At 38.8% G+C, this 21,269-nt stretch overlaps 1 protein-coding gene across 11 annotated transcripts in view; it reads left to right on the top strand.

Annotated features, from left to right (window-relative positions):
* The window catches only part of Akt3 (AKT serine/threonine kinase 3), a 281,993-nt gene that overhangs the window by 28,429 nt on the left and 232,295 nt on the right, over nt 1–21,269 (top strand). For 3 of the 11 annotated variants that reach the window (XM_087580526.1, XM_087580527.1, XM_087580531.1), the window contains one exon: nt 15,141–15,202. The exons of the other annotated variants lie outside the window; for them this stretch is intronic. The gene's annotated coding sequence lies outside the window, so the exon portion shown is untranslated. The remainder of the gene's footprint in view (nt 1–15,140; nt 15,203–21,269) is intronic. 11 annotated transcript variants of the gene reach the window in all.

Genomic DNA, 21,269 nt, shown 5'->3' with positions numbered 1-21,269 from the left:
TAAGGTGATCCTTGGTATTTCTTTTCTTTTTTAAATTGAATATTTTTTAATTTACATTTCAAGTGTTATACCCTTTCCCAGTTTCCCGTCCATAACCCTCCTATTCCAACCCCCTTCCTCCTGCTTCTATGAGGGTGTTTCCCACCTAACCACCCACCCACCCATCCCTTCCAGCCTCCCTGCCCTGACATTCCCCTACACTGGAGCATCGAGCCTTTGCAGGACCACGGCTTCTCTAATCCTTGGTATTTCAAAGTAGCTTTTATTGTATAGTTAGGATATGTAACAGCCAATGTAACATAGCCCTGTATGCTTTTGCATGTATTTTGCTGTAAATTTTACATGAGAAAGGTGACATTTTTACTGCATACAAGCTCACTAAGCAGTAAGCTGTTTAGTATCATTTCCTAAAGTGTGTATTAATAATAATGTTTGTTTAAGATTAGATTGTTATCTGAGAGATACTTGGAGCAAAGAAAATAAAATGTTTTGAGGTGTAGAAATTTAAAAAAATTACATTATAGAATTTCAAAATGTGCTTTGCTAGTTTTTTTTTTTTTTCCTTTTCTTTTTTTCAGAGCTGGGGACCGAACCCAGGGCCTTGCGCTTGCTAGGCAAGCGCTTTGCTAGGTTTTACAGACTTTATTGACAATGTTTTTGACTGTGGAACTAGAATGGAGTCTGATAGAAATTGGAAGTGAGAGAGACATTGGATAGTAGCATATTTAATTAGAACATAATGGTTATATTTAATTATAATTTTCACTATACTAGCAGTGATTATGATTGACTGATTAATATTCTTTTTTTTTCTTTTCTTTTTTTTTTTGGAGCTGGGGACCGAACCCAGGGCCTTGTGCTTGCTAGGCAAGCACTCTACCACTGAGCTAAATCCCCAACCCCCTGATTAATATTCTTATTCATCCTGTTTCTCTGACTGTTGTCTCATGTTTGTTGTAGAATCCCTATGCTTAACTTTTTATTGGTAGAACAAGGACTCTTGGATCTTTTGATTGGATTATTAAATTGAAACAGATTAGTAAACAGGAGGTAGGAACCAGTTGCCTTTAATTTAGCCTGACTCACAATAGACTAGCTCTTCAGAACAGTTCTGTTAGTTGCTCTGCCTTGTTTCTGCTGGTTCACCTTCCCTAGGTGCTTGGGCCTCAGAACAGTTACTGTTGACCCTCATTTTCCTCACTCAACCCTGCCCAACTTTGGTCATGAAATACCAAAGGTTTTATCAGTTGCCCTTCTATTTTCTGAGCTAGACATCTAGCTGAGAGTTATGAAGGGGTGATTAGTAAGTATTCTTATTTTTCAAATGATTAAGTCTAGAGTTTATGATGTGCATGCTTTTAAGCCAGTGGTTATCAACCTGTGGGTCACAACCCCTTTAGGGGTCACATACCAGATATCCTGCATAACAGATATTTGTATCATAATTAAGAACAGTAGCAAAGTTACAGCTGTGAAGTAGCAGCAAAATAATGTTATGGTTGGTGTCACCACAGTTTGAGGAACTATGTTAAAGGGTTGCAGCAGTAGAAAGGTTGAGAACTACTGCTCTAGGCTCTACTTACCTGTGTGAACACCAAATCCCCCTGAGTCAACTTTCCCAGTTTGTGATTATAGCCACGAGCCACCACATTTGGCTAAGCTTGCCCTATTGTTTTTTTTTTTTTTATCTTATATCACTTTTGTTTATTATATAATCCTGGATGACTTATATTCATTTCTGCTCTGTGTTCTTGGTACCTCTTTTGTTTAGGAGAGTGATCCACATGTCCTAACATGGCACTGGTGAGCAGCACCTACTGCCATTCTAGCTGCAGCCGTCTCCAGATTCTGTTTCACAGCATACGACCTCTGAATGCTTCAGCTGTGCATGTCTCAGGACGTGCTTACCTTCCAAGCTTTTATATTACCCTCAACATGATTTACATCAAGTGCTAAATATTCTGTGATCTTTCCAGCTTAAAGTGTGGTTTTTCTCTTAACATTGTTTTAAACTATTTTAGTGCTGTTATGTATAATACTTATTAATATACTTGACTAATCTACTCTGAGAGTTTACAATTGTTTTCAGATAGTAGATTATTGAAGTTAACTGCTTTGACCTGTAGTCGGTTAGATAGTTACACACACACACACACACACACACACACACACACACACTCTCACACTCTCACTCACTTGTATATAACTGGAATTTACATCTTGCTCAGCAAGGTAAAAAAGCAAGTGTAGTCTTCCTGAATTATTGGTTCACTGGTTCTCTGTAGTCCCGCCTCTTCTTCTGCAAATGCCCCTGTCAGTGCATGCTCATTTGCACCAAGCCAGAGTAGGACAGGACATAGCAGACCACCCAGGGCAGATATACCAGTGGACCAGCCTAACAGTGGCACTCCTTGTCTCCCACATTTTGCCAGCTACAACTCAGATGGCTATATTGACTACAGTGAATGCAGAGGGTATGCTGAGGAGGAGGTTATGGTGTATGTGTGGAAATTGCCAGAGTGCTTAAAAACTTGTAGTTTACAAGTCAGACAAATCTGTTTTTTTAATTCTGGATACATTGCTTATCAGAGATGTGATCAGGAAATTATAAGTAACTACTATATGCGTACTACTTTGCTTATAGTAATTTCTCAGTAACTGTTGTCTGTCATTACCATCCTCAGTAACATATCTTTGCTCAACAGACATCCTGATTTGTATGCATACATACGATACATATGTGGGGGTTTTGTTTGTTTTTTGAGGCAGGGTCTTGTTATGTAGCCTGGGCTTCCATAGAACTCAACCTGTAGCTCATACTGGTCTGAAACTCATGATCCTTCTGTATTTTTCTGCATGTGCTTAGGTTGCAGATGTGAGTCACCATGAATAGCTAGTTGTCTGTTCAGTAAAAATTAAGTCAGTCTAAAATGGCTGTGTTGTGTTTCTTGTTTCATAATCATTTTTCTCTAGTTAATATTATGCTGGGAATACCAGCATATTATTTATACCAGATATTATAACGTATTTAAATTTATTATTATTAATGTTTCTTAAATATACTATAGAAGGATGAAAATTATTTTTGTAGAGGTTTTAAAGATAGAGATAAAGGAGGAAGAAAGAAATGGATACTGGAGATATGACTCAGCTTACAGAGTGCCTACTATACACAGAATCCAGGCTTTGATCTAACTGAGTATGAGAGTGCACATTATAATACAGGCATTCAGGAGATGGAGATTCATAATTCAGGTCATCCTCTCCTGCATAATGAGAGGAAACGTAGCCTGGAGTACTTGAGACTGTTCCTTAAAACAGCCAGCTAAACCACATCAACAAAACCTAAACGACAGATAACCAATCTGAAAGTCCCTGTCATGATGGTGTGCACCTCTGATCCCCAGCGCTTGCAGGCTTATGAAGGAAGACTGAGATCTGGACAATAGCTTGAGTTGATTTAAGATGAAGATAGGGACAGGAAGAGAGGGAGAACAAGAGGAAGAGAAGCTGAGAAAACTGGAGAACAGAGAAGTTTCCAACAGCACAACTGCAGTTTTTAGGAGAGAAATCAGAAGCAGCAGAATGAGGTAATTATTGAAATAAGTATTTTAGATTTGAAGGATATAAGCTTTTCAGGTTGCAAGGATCTGATAATACTTCACACAATTGCTGTAAAGACCCATGTGAGGGTACCATATAAAGAATCAAAAATTAAAATTATTTAAGGCTGGAATACAGTGTAGAAGTAGAAACTTAAAAGTTCTCTGAAGAGTCAGTTGTGTTGGATGGTGTTTTTCTGGAGCAAACACGTGCAGGAGTGTTTTTCTGAACTGGACACAGGTGAAAGACTAAGGCAGACTTGTGAAGAAACGTTTCACTGACGAAGACATGGGAGAGAGGATGCTCTGGTAAAGCAGGCACGTGAAAGGATATGTGATGAGGATTTCTTCGCTAATAACAGGCATGTGTTGGTCCTCCTTTCATAATTGAGCTTCATTTGTCAGGAGTCCTCAGACTGATTGGATTGGGTGCACCTGCTGAGGACGTGCACTGAGGCAAGGCACGTGGAGGACACATGATGTTTGGAGGCGTAAATAGGACTTGATGAAGTGATGGAGACAGAGCTTGGCTTGCTGGTACAGCTAGCTGTGCAATGCTTGTGGGTCTTGTAACTTTTCTGATCTTCACTTCCCTGAGAGAGACACGCCTAGAACTCCTCTTGGTGTTCCTGCTGGTCCCTTCTGCTGACTTGAGTGGAGGCTGAGGCCCTGTTAGGCCTGTCACCAGTGTTGAGAACCATACTCTACTGAACTGGAATGCTTGTGTATCTGTGAGGCGTTTGCAAGTGGATCGAGCTGCCACTGCTAGCCTGTGAACTAAAACTGCAGCTTTCAAAGACAACACAGATGGGAGTTGCTCCAAAGAACCTTTCTAAACAGGTCTACTCCCCCCCCCCCCATATCCTTTCTTTCTCACTACCTCTTGTGTGTGTGGTAACAGGGAGTTAAAGCATCTAAGAATCATCATTAAAAGTAAGGTTTGAAACAATTAACATTACATAGTATAGGAGCAGTGTCTGGAGAATTCTGGAGAACTATCCAAACTAACATAAATAGAGTATTAACCAAGTTAGCTAGAATTAAGATACTTCAGAGAAAGGAAGCTGAAATTTTGTATCCCACAAACTCTCCAGGAAGCTGGGAAATACAGTCTCATCAGAACAAGGGGCTATAACATTGAAGAGGAGGGAGAAGTTGTTCAGACCTAGGAGAAAAGTGAGAGAAACACAAATTGATAGCTGTGCTTCTGACTTTAGATTCCCAATCCAGGAGAGCAACTTCAGGTCCTTCTAGTAGATAAAAAATGAAAAACTTTAATGGGAGAGGGGTGGATCAGAAATAAATATGTAGTGGATAGAGAAAACAAGCCAAATGAGAAGTCAGTTCTTTCCTCCCTCCTCTTCCTCCTCCTTTTTTGGTTTTTCAAGGCAAGGTTTCTCTGTGTCTTTGTGTGGACTTGACTGTCCTGTAACTCACTCTGTAGACCAGGCTAGCCTCCAACTCAAAGATTTGCCTGCCTCTGCTTCTTAAGTACTGGGATTAGAGGTGTGTGTCACCATCACCTGGTGAGAAATCAACTCTTAATTTCAAAGAAAACAAAAATGTTATTTAGACAAAAAAGATAGTGTTATTTACTTCTTGGAACATCTCTGATACTTAGTCATCTTTATGGTACAAGATTTAAATATTGATCTAACCAAATTTTAAGGCACAAATGGTTTGAGGTGGTTCGAGTAGGAAGTGTGGAAGGTGTCAAACTAGAAAACAGTTAAGGGGTGTGTGTGTGTATGTGTGTGTGTTGTTTGTGCATATGTGTGGAAGTATGACTTCTGTGAGTACACATGGAGCCTCTTCCTCTACCTCTAAGGTAGCTCTCTACCTTATTTCCTTGAGACAGGGTCTCTCATTGCACCAGAGTTTACCATTGTCTCTTATGCTGGCTGACCAGCAAACTCTTGGAGTCATCCTTTCTCTGCCGTTCCACTCTGAGCTTATAGCAATGCTTGCATAGCAAGTGAACTTTTCCACTGGGCCATCTCCTCAGCACAAATACAGCTAAAAACTTTCTCACCAGGGTGGCTAAAGCTTTGGGGAAAAGGAAATGAGAAAGAAAGAAACTAGAAACAGTTTTTCCTAACAAATCAGTTGATTTAAAGCAAATTGTATACATGTGTAACATTTCTCCCTTCAGTAGAGGTTGTGTGTGTGTGTGTGTGTGTGTGTGTGTGTGTGTGTGTGTGTGTGTGTGTGTACAACTCTGTGGACTGTTTTAACCTTTCACTTTTTACTTCAGTGCTGCCTTACCAGGCTATGGTTGAGGGAGTAGGCCAGTAGACACTGTTTTGAAATACATGGGAAGAGTCTGTATGGAAAATGACCTGATGTTACTGACCAAATAAATGAAAAGGGGATACTGTATTCATAGGTAGTGAGGAGCTAATCGGTTGAAGAACAACAAAATGTAGCCAGTATATTCTTTTTTCTTTTCTTTTTTTTTTAGGATTGTTTACATGGACTGTAATAAGAAAACAGAATGAACAGTTTTTTATACAGCTATGTTTTTCTTAATTAAAACAAACCTAATCTTAGCCCATATCAAAGAACATAGGAAGCAATTCCAAGGCTGTCATTAATAATCTCCATTTCTGTCTAACTCATCATCAATAAATACCAAGTAAAGTGAAAATTTTCTTTTTTTTTAGTTTCATACATGCATACAGTGTAGTTTATTACATTCATCTCTTAATATAATCTTGTCCCTTTCTTCTCCCATCTGTCCCTTTCTTCTTTCTTTCTTTCTTTCTTTCTTTCTTTCTTTCTTTCTTTCTTTCTTTCTTTCTTTATTAACTTGAGTATTTCTTATTTACATTTCGAGTGTTACTCCCTTTCCCGGTTTCCAGGCCAACATCCCCCTAACCCCCCCCTCCCCTCCCCATCCTCTCCCATTGCTGCCCTCCCCCCAACAGTCTAGTTCACTGGGGGTTCAGTCTTAGCAGGACCCAGGGCTTCCCCTTCCACTGGTGCTCTTACTAGGATATTCATTGCTACCTATGAGGTCAGAGTCCAGGGTCAGTCCATGTTTAGTCTTTAGGTAGTGGCTTAGTCCCTGGAAGCTCTGGTTGCTTGGCATTGTTGTACATATGGGGTCTCGAGCCCCTTCAAGCTCTTCCAGTTCTTTTTCTGATTCCTTCAACGGGGGTCCTGTTCTCAGTTCAGTGGTTTGCTGCTGGCATTCGCCTCTGTATTTGCTGTATTCTGGCTGTGTCTCTCAGGAGAGATCTATATCCGGCTCCTGTCGGCGTGCACTTCTTTGCTTCATCCATCTTGTCTAATTGGGTGACTGTATATGTATGGGCCACATGTGGGGCAGGCTCTGAATGGGTGTTCCTTCAGTCTCTGTTTTAATCTTTGCCTCTCCCTTCCCTGCCAAGGGTATTCTTGTTCCCCTTTTAAAGAAGGAGTGAAACATTCACATTTTGATCATCCGTCTTGAGTTTCATGTGTTCTAGGGATCTAGGGTAATTCAAGCATTTGGGCTAATAGCCACTTATCAATGAGTGCATACCATGTATGTTTTTCTGTGATTGGGTTACCTCACTCAGGATGATATTTTCCAGTTCCAACCATTTGCCTATGAATTTCATAAAGTCATTGTTTTTCATAGCTGAGTAATATTCCATTGTGTAGATGTACCACATTTTCTGTATCCATTCCTCTGTTGAAGGGCATCTGGGTTCTTTCCAGCTTCTGGCTATTATAAATAAGGCTGCTATGAACATAGTGGAGCACGTGTCTTTTTTATATGTTGGGGCATCTTTTGGGCATATGTCCAAGAGAGGTATAGCTGGATCCTCAGGTAGTTCAATGTCCAATTTTCTGAGGAACCTCCAGACTGATTTCCAGAATGGTTGTACCAGTCTGCAATCCCACCAACAATGGAGGAGTGTTCCTCTTTCTCCACATCCTCGCCAGCATCTGCTGTCACCTGAGTATTTGATCTTAGCCATTCTCACTGTAGAAACAGCCTGCTGGGCAGTTATGGCCGGCCATGCCTTTAATCACAGCACTTGGGAGGCAGAAGAGCTATGACCACACAGAAACCGTGTCTAAACAAGCAAACAAACAAAATGTCCAGCACTGAAAGGCTTTATTTGTTCAGACACATAGAGTATATTTAGAAAAGAAAAGAATCTCTTAGCCTCGTAGGTTGGTTTATACCTGTAGTTCCACCACTTCCCAGGCTGAGTCTAGAGAATTGTCACAAGTTTGGAGGCCTGGGGGCAGTTAGTGAGTCCTGCACAGCTTTGGCTGCAGTATAAGATACTGTCTCAGAAAGTGAAGAAAAATAAGTATGTCTTACTACTGCGAATTAGTTTTTCTTCTAATAATTTAATATGAATATTGATAGTTAAATACATTCTGAGTACAAGACATAGATTAAATCCATGTCCTCAAGAGACATTTTGGCTAACCAGTCTATCAACAGTATGGTTTCAGTATTCTTAAGTATTTGCTTGACAGACAAGTATGTCAGTGGCTAGTTTAAGGATTTAATTCAGTGAAACACTTTTGTGTACATTGGTCCTAGAATGAGGGTTCTGATAACAGATATTCTGTGGCCTTTAGAACTAGACAAGATTGTTTTAAAACAAAAGGAAAAAGCAGTTGGATTTGAAACATGTAAATCCACATTTTCATTTGCTAGCTACAAAGATACTATGAGATGATCTAATTCTTCATACCAACTACTGGGGACCAAAGCTAATGATAATCCTAAATGCTTTTTTTCTGGTTTCTCCTAAACTTAAACATTCTATTTATATATACTTTTAAATCAATTCTTACGTGGTGTCTCTCCCTCCATTAGTTTTGTCTTTTTTGAAGTTTCTTTTCTTTAGTATTTAAGTAGTAGTGATCATTTTATAATGAGATGCTTCTGTGTTCTATTTACTCTTGTATACTTAAGCGTTAGGTTCAAGGTTATTAATTGTTTGTAAACAATGAGTACCTTTTTGTTCTTTGCTAATTTAAATAGAAATGAGATTCATTGAAGTTATTGGGTATTCTCTTAACAAAGGGATACAATAGACTATCGAGGAGGTATTTCCATTTTTAAAATAGCTGTGCACAGTAATTGAGTGTCCTGCTTTTGAAAGTTATGTTTTTTATTATATTAATTACCTACTATGTTCTCTAACAATAAGCCTATAGGTTCGGAAGCTTACTATTATTGTCATATGGGGATTCCTGCTCTGGAGGCGTTGACACCCAAGATTTGTTCATTTTAGAATTTAAAATTGAGAGGTACATAGAGATAATCTGAAGTTTTGGGAGATGAAAACATAACTTTGTTCTTGAACACCCCTTTGTGAGGAGAATTAGAAGATGTCATTAGATCAATGCATTTCTTGTTCATATTGAATCATAATTCAGATCCCTTGATTAAAATCCTCTATTAGGTTCTCATCTTATATGCAAGAAAAAAAATTCACACTGATCTTGATAATTATGGTTCAGACTTACTGGTTGGAGATAGAATTCCCATGAGACTAATAAATGGCTTTTTGGTGGGAAAGGACTGTTGGGGAGATGAACAGAGTTGGTTAACTCCAGTTTCACACCCCCTTTCTCTGTTGTCATCCCTCTGTCATTCCAGTTTGTATTAGAATAGACACAGGAACTTTTGTAATTCTAAGGAAAGACTGAATAAGAAGATTTTATGTTTTATGGTTAGCTTCTCCTTACTTTTTGCTAGCTGACACTGTATGACTGTACTTTCAGGAGAGCCTTCTGATCATCCACTTAGCTGGCATTGCCAAAAGAAGGTACAGGCTCAGAGGACACATGCAGGTATGGACTTCGGGAAGTCATCCAACAAATCAAGAGTCACCTAATGGAGGAGAGACTTGGAGTCCTTCTGTACAGAGAGATGGGACATGAAAGCTCTCTGTAGGAGGCAGTTTTTCTTGTTTCTTTATTCTGTGCTAGTGTAGCTTCATGATAATTTTTCAAAGATGGATTCTTGAGTATAGTGGGGCTAAGTCTTTTATACATTTTTGGTTTCTTTGTCCCCTATAAAGTTATGTATAACCCAGCTGGTAATTTTAAAGTACTAGGTAAGGTTATTAAAAATGGCTGGAATGTGAAGGAAAGGGGAGGAAGGGGCATGAAAATCACGTTAAAATTGAACTCAAGGATTGAACTGACTAGACCACTGTGATTGTTACTTTGACTTTTTTCTTCTTGGCCCTTGTAGAATGGTCACCATCATAAAATTCGAAAGACAGGATTGGAGAGATGCCTCAGCAAGTTAAGTGTGCTGGCCACTCTTCTAGCTGACTTGGAGTCCATTCCAAGCACCTACCTGGTGGCTGGTTCTCAGTTATTTGTAATTCAAGTTCTAGGCGATCCCATGTCCTCTTTTGGCATTTGTGGGCCCGAGGCATGTACATGGTGCACAGACATACAGGCAGGCAAACTGTCCATACGCAATAAAAAACATAGAAAACACTGTTTATACAGTCAGTAATTTGCAGTGTTGCCATTTTCACCTTTATAGGTAAATGTTTTGTGTGTGTTCTATATATGCGTCAGTGTAATACCTGCTATTCTAAGGAGAAGACCTTTAGGAAATGGGATGTGATTGTTTTTCACTTATACTGAGTTTTGTACATTGCTTTCTAAAGTGATTCCTGTCAATTTACTTCCATCAACAGTTATGGAAATTATTTTTCCATATTTTCATGCATTTACCATTGTGTTTTTCAATCTATAGCTGCTTAACATGTAAATTAGTATTCTTCTAGTTAACGGTGGGATTTCTTAATTGTTTTTCCCTTGTATTACCACATTCTTGTAACTGCCCTTTTGTCTTTTATGCTTCATTCTCACATGCTTTTATTCCTGAATAATTTGTTTTTAAAACTTATTTATTGAAATCCTGGTATTCTATATATTAGCTGTTTATCAACTGAATGGTAAAAATCTTTCAGTTTGTGGCTTTTCTTTTATTGTTACATATGTATTTTCATAATGCCAATTTTTTTACTTTAATGTTGATATATTTACCTGTCTTACGGTTTTGATTATGCTATCCTTGTTGTAACATATGTTGAATTTATAATGATAGCCACTTCATTATCTATTGTTATATAACAGATTACCATCAAAATCTATTTTTTGAACATGAAAACATCATTTTTCTTTTTCTTTCTTTGAGCAGGAGTTTGGGAGCAACAAGGCTGAGGGATCCTCCTAAGAGTTTGGGCTCACTTAGGTTCCAGTTAAGTTGTAAGGCAGGGCTGAGGACTTCTGAAAACGTATTGCTGGAGGATTTTCTTATTAAGGTAGTTCATTCCTCTGCAAAAACAGTATGTGCTCTTTACTGCTGAATTATCTCTCCATCTTTCTTGCTACCTTTTTAATGTAGGTATGATTGATTAAATCACTGGTGGTTAATTCATAATCCCTTTTCCCCAAAGGATGATGGGTATATGGAGCTATCTAGGCAGGGACCCCAGCCACTGTTCATATGATTAGCATACAAAAGTCTCTTCACTTGGTTGGGGATCTCAGGGATCCTAGAGACTTGTGTGTTAGGAATGGGAACTAATACAGTAAAGGTTCTCCTATCACCAAGGAACTTACAAGGGTTTTCTGCCAGGAGCTTAGGAGCTAGGGATGAAGATCACACATGCGTTTAATATTTAGTAACAGGCTTCATGCGAGAGTGTGAAGATCACTGGGGGCCATTTACTAGACCCTAGCAACTAGAGACTCCTTTGTTTTCTTATAAGTGGTCTGTAGCCAGTCATATTTAGGTCGTCTTTTCTCCACATGGATGTGCTAAGGAGGGAGTTGTGTCATACTTTCCTTCCAATGGTATAAATGTTAGAATCTGTTATCATTGTTTATTTATGCACGGATATGTTTTGGAGGTCTCTATGTACTTCTCTGCTGTGGTCTACCTCCAATTTGTATGTTGAAGCCATGTAATCCTGGTGTGACACAGAGCTTTATGTTCCGTTTATTAAGCTGTCCTGACAGACTTACTCCTTTAGCTCCTTTATTGCTCCTTCTTTTGTATGTTTTACTTGTTTGTTTAGTTAGAGACAGAGTCTCAACTATATATAGCTCTGGTGGTTCTGGAACTCAAAATGTGGATCAGGCTGCCTTTGAACTCATGGAGATTGGCCTGCCTCTGCCTCCCAGGTGCTGGGATTAAAGGTATGGGCCACTACATATGACAGTTCTTTGTAGCAAGCTGTGATCTGATCTTTCTTCTTCATATTTGACTTGCTTCTCTTGTCTCTAAAAGTCATCAAAAGAAGAATACTTAAATACATCTATCAAACTTTTCTGCATTTCAACTTTCCAGGTTCTGTGAAAAATTCTGTCACAGTCTTGCTTTATAAAGAATATGTAAATATCCCCGTTTTACTAAGAAAGTAATGGGTGAAGATTTGTGAAATAGTTATATTTTAAAGCCATCTGCATTGCTGTCACCCAAATGTCACTTTTACGAGCATCTGAAACTCTTAAAGATTTGGCACTATAGAAATAATTTTTTTGTACATAAATAAGGATAGATAAGTTATATAATTGTATTTACATTGTGTAAAATGCTGGGGAAAAAAACCCAAAAAACAATACTTAACCTTAGGAAAAGAAGCAGGTTGTGAAATGAGCAGTTATTACACAGGGCTTTGGTGTTACTTTTTATTGTAGACCTTTATAATGTTTGAATTGTGACAAGTGGACATAGGACCTGTTTAATGGTTTTGTGGTTTAAACCTTTTTTGGCATCACACAGATTTAGACTTTAAAGTTTCTGACCATCAGCCTACAGCACAATGTCCCTAACATAGAATATAAAGCCATTATCTTTCTTTCTAGGGTCATCGTTTCCCAGACAAGCTTCCTCATTTGTATTCTAGAAAGGTGTTGCATAGTTCTTCTACATACAAGACTCTTTCTTAGTTCTGTCTCATCTGTATCTTCTCCATGTTTATCTCAAAGAATCAGTTGGGGACTTCTCAAGGAAGCTTATCTTCAGATTTTGCAAGGTCAGGTTGGGTTTTTGACCATGCTGTGTAGTTTTCTATCTACTCTTACATGACTGTATTCAGTGATGTATTTCTTTATTGTGACACATAGCCACCAAAAAAATGCCTAGTTTTTTTGAAAAATATTTTTAGTCTAGTTTTTTGAAAAATATTTTTGGGGTTGGGGATTTAGCTCAGTGGTAGAGTGCTTACCTAGCAAGCGCAAGGCCCTCGGTTCAGTCCCCAGCTCCGGAAAAAAGAAAAAAGAGAAAAAGAAAAAAAGAAAAAAGAAAAAAAAAAGGAAAATATTTTTAAATATAGAAGAGGTGTCCTGCTCTCAGTAGCCTGCAGTGTTTAATAGAGACAGACATGCAGGAATACAGTCAAATAAAGGAGGTACTGTAATAGGCATGCGTTCTAACTTTCAAAGGAAGTCTTGAGTAGTGATGATGGGCTTGCAGTTCATCTTGATGGAAGCATTTTAAAAAGTCTTGGTTAAGCAGCAAATCCTGTAAGATACAGAGGATTCATGACGTGTGAACGTGAGAGAGAAGGAAGAACAGGCACAGATTGTGGCAAGTCTAATTGGGGAGATTAGGTACTCCCTTGTAGGGAGTTAGGCTTTCAGATGCTTCTGAAAGGTTTCATGTGACCAGCTCAGGGCACAGTGATTACTTTTATGCTTTGCATAGTGGTTATTGGGAGAGGGAGGTAAGAGGGTCTGTTAAGATACTTTGTAGTAATCCCTTATTATCTAAAACATCCATATTCATTAGGCATGTTGGCACATGCCTTTAATCTCAGCACTGGGGTGGCAGGTAGATCTCTGTGAGTTTGAGGCCATGCTGGTCTGTCTACATTGTGAATTCCAGGACAGCTGTGTAGGTAGGTAGAGAAACTCTGTCTTAAGAATAAACAAATAAAAAGATATTTTGTGCTGAAAAGTACAGTGTTAAAGTGTCAAGTATAGAACAGCCAGCCATATTTAAGCATGTTTGTCAATATATTTCACTTTTACTATATTTTACTGTTACTCTGTTAATAGGATTTTTAATCCTTTGAGAAGGTAATATATATGTTAGTGGAATTATCGACAAGTTCATTCCAAATGTAAACGACTCTGTCTTGTTCAAGAGCATTGTGTTTATTTTATAACTTTGTTCATGCACTGCTTGTCTCACACCCTTGTCTTTAACCTTGACAGTTGCTTCCTCCTGTAAGCCATTGCTTTACACGGTTTGATCCCTCACATAACGCTTACTACATTATCATCGATCATTTTCTTATTTACTTTCCAGTAGAAGTTCTTGTGTTTCAGGCCTCAAGGAACTGATTGTTTAGCAGTTCCATTGTTTGTCTATACTCTATAATTTGATAAATGAATTCCATAAGGGCAGACACTTAATTCTTATGTGTAGTGAAGTTGGTAATACTTTGAAGGCACTCAGTCCTGTAAGAGGCAATAGTGGGTTAGTATTGTATGAAAGCGGCATTAAATTCTGGTTTTAGTTTCTTTGAGCTATTTTTCTCTTTTATAAATTGTGAAATCTCTCAGTATTTTTCTGTTTAGGTTGTCACAACAAAGCACAGACTAGGTGTAGAACAGAAACTTTCTCACCATTCTGGGAGCTTAATGTCTGAGATTGAGAACCCAGCAGGGTAGAATTGGGAAGCCCTGGTTCCTTACTTTGCTTTCACACATTGAAGAAAACACAAGTGTACATTTGTTTGTGTTTATTCTTTCAAGGGCCATACTTCCACCACAGGGGCCATATTCTCATGACTTCACTGCACTCTCATCGTTCTCCAAAGACCCTTTCCCCAAATATATCACACTGACAGTTAGGACTTCAACATACACATTTTGGAACAGACACATTCAGTGTACAACACTGTCTTATGTTGCCCTTCTAGTAATTTATGGAAAGAATTTCACACTGTGTCTCTAACAGAAAAAGTGATATATTCAGTCTGTTTTAATTATTTCTCCTCGGCATGAATTTTGCTTCTGTGATATTGGAAGAAAAGAAATGACAGTGACTCTGTGCTAACATTAATGAAGAAGGGGAATATTGGAAGAAGAGCGAGGCTGCAAATGTGGTCTTGAGAGGTTTTCTTCACTGTGTCAGTTGGCTTGTAGATATGTACTAATGACACTTGGTACAATAGGGAAGCTTTTATGTTGTCCAAACATACATAACCTTCAAATCTTAATTTTTTGTTTTCAAGCCTTTTTTTTAATTTCAATGATAAATTGAGTGTTTCTGTGAGCTTCAGAAAGCAGAAGGATCATGTAGATAAGTGTCTGCAATAGTTGTACATTTATTTTAATGGGCTCAGAGCACTTCTACTTTAGATTTGTTCAGATATTTTTAAATTGGTGCATATGATCTCTTCCCACTTCTAGTCTTTGCATCTATACTTTCTGTCCTCTTAAGTTAGTCAAAGGCTGATTTTGTTAGCCCTTCTGGAACTGGGAAGAATCTCTGTTCTTTCATATTTGGCAATAATTGTCTCCACATTTACTTTATAGAGCCCTCTTTGGTGGAACCTACAGGCGGAGAGGAAGCACAGGATTCATAAGATGGCGGGCGGGTGAGTGACTGAGAATTTGGGGTAGAACTTAGTAGTGGTTCTTTTTTATAATAGCAGGAATAAAACATTTGGACATTTACATTGTGTGAGTGAAAACTGAAAGAATAGTGGATGGTATTACACCATTTTAATGCACATTTGCTTGAAATACCTAGTTTGCTACGTATGCTGTGATTTTCTTGCATCTGGTAGTGATTTGTCATTGAGCCAATAGTTTGGAGCATCCGTGAGCAAATAGTGTTTACCAAAGTAGATGTTTTCTTGGTGACTGTGGTCAAGGACATACCATTTTATTGGGATTTGGACTTTTCTGTTTGAATAAAAATTCATTTCTTTAGCAAAAATTCAGTTCATTTAGGCAAATAAGGCTTTAGAACCAGAAATCAAACTAGACTAAAAGAAAATACAAAAGTCTCTTAATTTATATGAATATAAAGTAATCATGGCATTTCATTCAGAAGGAAAATGATCAACTTTTCCATGTTGTAAAATATCTAAGTTGAAAAGGGATTTTGGACAGTAATTCCACCTTACAACAATGCTGTAAACCAAGGGGAAGACAAGCAGCCATGGAAGGGGAGCTGCCATGAGCTAGAGTGAGAGCGAGCTCTAGTAGGTCGGCTGTGGGAGATATCCTACTAGTCCTGGGGGCAGAATAACCTGAAATTTGAAATTGCACACTCCTGGTTTACTCATGAATTTCTGCCTTTTTTTTTTTTTGGTACTTCACAGAGCTGTTCTTTTGTAACATGGGACTGATTGTAATACTGAAAAAGAAAATGTTTCTAGGAATTTCCCCAAAGTAGACCATGCTCCTTTATTCTCCTTTTTTTTCTGTTTTGTTATAAATCTAACAGAGCCCTAGGATCTTTGAAGAGAGGAAGGAGTAAGCACACTAGAACATCGGGTTATTTTACATTTTATTCGAGTTCTTGAAAGTTCAAACAGTATGCACATGGTAGAACATACACACCCACTTCTCTTGGTCATGGGTTTGCTATTTTAGAGAAGCCAGGCTTTGAGTCTAACCCCTGAGGAAGCCGTTACCATGCAGGATGGATGCTAACATCATTTTAGAGCTCTTACATGTCAGCACCCGTGACTCTAAAGCCTCTTACTCTGACTCTGAGAGCTTGTGAGTATCGGTTTTTTTTTTTTAATTTAATTTTAAGCTTTTACTTTTTCACTTGACATCCTACTCACTATCCTCCCTCCCAGTAAGGGCCTCCCATAATCCTTCTCCCATTCCCCTTCTCTTCTCTGAGCTGATGGGGCTCCCCTGGGTATCCCCCACCCCAGTACTTCAAGTCTCTTGGAGGCTATGCACTTCCTCTCCCACTGAGGCCAGACAAGGCAGCCCAGCAATACAACATGCAGCATACCCTACATGCAGGCAACAGCTTTTAGGCTAGCCCATTCATTCTAGGTGTTCCACATCTGCTACATGTGAGCAGGGAGGCCTAGGTTCAGCCCATGTATGCTCTTTGGTTGGTGGTTTAGTCTCTGAGAGCTCCAAGGGTCCAGGTTAGTTGATTCTGTTGGTCTTACTGTGGAGTTCCTATTCCCTTTGGAATCCTCCTTCCTGTTCTTCCATAAGAGTCCCCAAGCTCCATCCACTGTTTGGCTGTGGGTGTCTGAGCAGCTGCTGGGTGTACCCTCTCAGAAGACAGCCATGGTCCTGTCTGCAAGCATAACAGAATATCACTAATAGTGTCAGGGATTGGTGCTTGCCCATGGGCTGGGTCTCAAGTTAGGTCGGTTATTGGTTAGCCTGATACATCACCTGTGCCTGCATTTCCCGTAGACAGGATACATTTTCGGTTGCAGTATTCTTAATGACAGTATATGAAAGATAAACAGAAAGAAGCATGGAAAGACAAATAGCCTTCTAAAGAGGCTACTGCAGAAATCGTTACTGCCTTTAAAGGATTTTGACTTACGATGAAATAATTTTATAATAATTTTATTCCTTTACTCATGTTTAGTGAGCCCATAAAAATTCATTTACATTCTTTATAAATCAACCTACACTAGACTGCTGATTCTTTTTCAACTTTTATTTCTGAATTCATTTGGCTAAGTGATTAGTTGTTTGCTTTTAAAACCATGCTAGCTATCGCCAAGTTTTGTGCCTTGGACAAAAAAAGATTTATGTGAACTACAATGTTTGAGAATTAGTATAGCAATAGTTAATATATTTTTTTTGAAAAGTTTTTCTTTTATTGGATATTTTCTTTATTTACATTTCAAATGTTATCCCTCATCCTGGTTTCTCCTCCCCTTGTTTTATCCCCCCTTCCCCTGCTTCTATGAGGGTACTGCCCTCCGCCCCCTCACAGCCGCTCCCTCCTGCCTCCCTGCCCTTGCATTCTCCTACACTGGGGTATCAAGCCTTCACAGGGCCAAGGACCTCTCCTTTCATTGATGCCCAACAAGGCTCTCCTCTGCTACACATGTGGCTGGAGCCATGAGTTCATCCCTGTGTATTCTTTGGATGGTGGTTTAGTCCCTGGGAGCTCTGGTTGATTGTTATTGTTGTTCCTATGGGGTTGCAAACACCTTCAGCTCCTTCAATCCTTTCTCAAATTCCTTCCTTGGGGATCCCATTCTCAGTCCAATGGTTGGCTGAGAGCATCTGCTTCTGTATTTGTCAGACTCTGGCAGAGCCTCTCAGGAGACAGCTATATTAGGCTCTTGTCAGCATGCACTTCTTGACATCTGCAATAGTGTCTGGGTTTGGTGACTGTGTATGGGATGGATCCCCAGGTGGGGCAGGCTCTGGATGGCCTTTCCTTTAGTCTCTGCTCCACATATTGTCTCCATATTTCCTCCTGTGAGTATTTTTGTTCCCCCTTCTAAGACTGAAACACCCACAATTTGGTCTTGCATCTTGAGCTTCATGTGGTCTGTAAATTTTATCTTGGGTATTCCAAACTTTTGGGCTAATATCCACTTATCAGTGACTGAACACAATGTGTTCTTTTGTGAGTGTTACCTCACTCAGGATGATATTTTCTAGTTCCATCCATTTGCCTAAGAATTTCATGAGGTCATTGTTTTTAATAACTGAGTAAATGTACCATATTTTATGTATCAATTCCCCTGTTGAAGGACATCTGGGTTCTTTCTAGCTTCTGGCTATTATAAATAAGGCTGCTATGAACATAGTGGAGCCTGTGTCCTTGCTATTTGTTGGAGCATCTTTTGGATATGTGCCTAGGGGTGGTATAGCTGGGCCTGCAGGTATGCCCTATTTTCTGAGGAACCTCCAGACTGATTTCCAGAATGGTTGTACCAGTCTGCAATCCCACCAACAATGGAGGAGTGTTCCTCTTTCTCCACATCCTCGCCAGCTTCTGCTGTCACCTGAGTTTTTGATCTCAGCCATTCTGACTGGTGTGAGGTGGAATCTCAGGGTTGTTTTGATCTGCATTTCCCTGATGTCTAAGGATATTGAACATTTCTTCTCAGCCATTCACTATTCCTTAGTCGAGATATGTTTCTTTAGCTCTGTACCCTATTTTCTTTTTTTTTTTTTTTAAATAAGAGTTATTTAATTCTCAGGAGTCTAACTTCTTGAGTTCTTTGTATATATTTGATATTAGCCCTCTATCAGGTATAGGATTGGTAAAGATCTCTACCTAATCTGTTGGTTGCCATGTTGTCCTATTGACAGTGTCCTTTGCCTTACAGAAGCTTTGCAATTTTATGAGGTCCCATTTGTCTTTTGTTCATCTTAGAGCATAAGCCATTGGTTTTGTTCAGGAAAATTTCCCCAGTGCCCATGTGTTGGAAGTTCTTCCCCACTTATTAGTTTGAGTGAATCTTGTTTTATGTGGAGGTCTTTAATCCATTTGGATTTGAGCTTTGTACAAAGTGATAAGAATGGATCAATTTGCATTCCTCTACATGCTGACCGACAGTTGAACCAGCAGCATTTGTGGAAAGCTGTCTCTTTTCCACTGGATGGTTTTAGCTTCTTTGTCACAGATCAAGTGACCATAGGTGTGTGGGTTTGTTTCTGGGTTTTCAATTCTATTCCATTGATCTACCTGCCTGTCTCTGTACCGACACCATGCAGTTTTATCATGATTGCTCTGTAATACTGCTTGAGGTCAGGGATGGTGATTTTCCCAGAAGTTCTTTTGTTGTTAAGGATAGTTTCTGCTATTCTGGGTTCTTTGTTATTCCAAATGAATTTGCAAATGGCTTGTTCTAACTGTGTCAAGAATTGAGTTGGAATTTTGATGGGAATTGCATAGATTGCTTTTGGCAAGATGGCTATTTTTAGTATATTAATCCTGTCAATCCATGAGCGTGGGAGATCTTTCCACCTTCTGAGATCTTCAGTTTCTTTCTTCAGATACTTGAAGTTCTTGTCATACAGATCTTTCACTTGCTTGGTTAGAGTCATACCAAGGTATTTTATGCTGTTTGTGATGATTGTGAAGGGTGTCATTTCCCTAATTTCTTTCTCAGCCTGTTTATCCTTTGAGTACAGGAAGGCTTAGTAGTTCTCTGATGCAACTTTTGGGGTCACTTATGTATATTATCATATCATATGCAAATAGTGATATTTTGACTTCTTTCCTTCCCTTTGACTTCCTTTTCTTGTCTGATTGCTCTGGTAGGCACATTTAGTTTGATGTTGGCTACTGGTTTGCTGTATATTGTTTTTACTATGTTTAGGTATGGGCCTTGAATTCCTGATCTTTCCAAGATGTTTACCATGAAGGGGTGTGTTGAGTTTTGTCAAATTCTCTATCATCATCTAATTTGATGATCATGTGGTTTTCTTCTTTGAGTTTGTTTATATAGTGGATTACGTTGAAGGATTTCGGTATATTGAACCATTACTGCATCCCTGGGAAGAAGCCTACTTAATCATAATGGATGATTGTTTTGATGTGCTCTTGGATTCGGTTTGCAAGAATTTTATTGAGTATTTTTGCATCGATATTCATAAGAGAAATTGGTCTGAAGTCCTCTTTCTTTGTTGGGTCTTTGTGTGGTTTAGGTATAAGAAAAATTGTGACTTCATAGAATGAATTGGGTAGTGTTACTTCTTTTTCTGTTTTGTGGCATAGTTTGTTTAGATGGTTTATCTGATCCTGATTTAACTTTGGTACCTGGTATCTGTCTAGAAAATTGCCCATTTCATCCATATTTTCCAGTTTTGTTGAGTATAGGCTTTTGTAGTAGGATCTGATGATTTTTTGAATTTCCTCTGATTCTGTTGTTATGTCTCCCTTTTCATTTCTGATTTTGTTAATTTGGATACACTCTTTGTGTCCTCTGGTTAGTCTGGCTAAGGGTTTATCTCTCTTTTTGCTTTTCTCAAAGAACCAGCTCCTGGTTTTGTTGATTCTTTGTGTAGTTCTTTTTGTTTCTACTGGGTTGATTTTAGCCCCGAGGTTATTTCTTGCAATCTACTCCTCTTTGGTGTATTTGCTTCTTTTTCTTCCAGAGTTTTCAGGTGTGCTGTTGAGCTGCTAGTAGTTGCTCTCTCCACTCAAAGCTATGAGTTCTCCTCTTACTGTGTTTCATGTGTTTGGGTCTGTTGTGCCTTCATTTTTCATTAAATTCTGGATAGTCTTTAAGTTTTTCTTTTTTTCTTCCGTGATCAAGTTAACATTGCGTAGCGGATTGTTCAGCTTTCATCTGTGTGTGGGCTTTATGTTGTTGTTTGTGACGGCCAGTCTCAGTCTGTGGTGCCTGGAATCATTTCAGTTTTCCTGTATCTGTTGAGGCCTGTTTTGTGACCAATTATATGGTCAATTTTGGAAAAGGTACCATGAGGTGCTGAGAAGAAGGCATATTCTTTTGTTTTAGGATGAAATGTTCTATAGATATCTGTTAAATCCATTTGGTTCATAACTTCTGTTAGTTTCACTGTGTCTCCATTTAGTTTCTGTTTCCATGATGTGTTCATTGCTGAGAGTGGGGTGTTGAAGTCTCCCACTATTGTGTGAGGTGTAATGTGTGCTTTGAGCTTTTGTAGTTTCTTTTATGAATGTAGGTACTCTTGCATTTGAGCATAGATGTTCAGAATTTAGAGTTCATCTTG

The sequence above is a fragment of the Rattus norvegicus genome, chromosome 13, assembly GCF_021556685.1.
Source record: "Rattus norvegicus strain SHRSP/BbbUtx chromosome 13, alternate assembly SHRSP_T2T, whole genome shotgun sequence".
Classification (NCBI taxonomy): domain Eukaryota; kingdom Metazoa; phylum Chordata; class Mammalia; order Rodentia; family Muridae; genus Rattus; species Rattus norvegicus.
The sequence above is the reverse complement of the archived record's forward strand: the minus strand, read 5'-3'. Positions and strand labels throughout refer to the sequence as shown.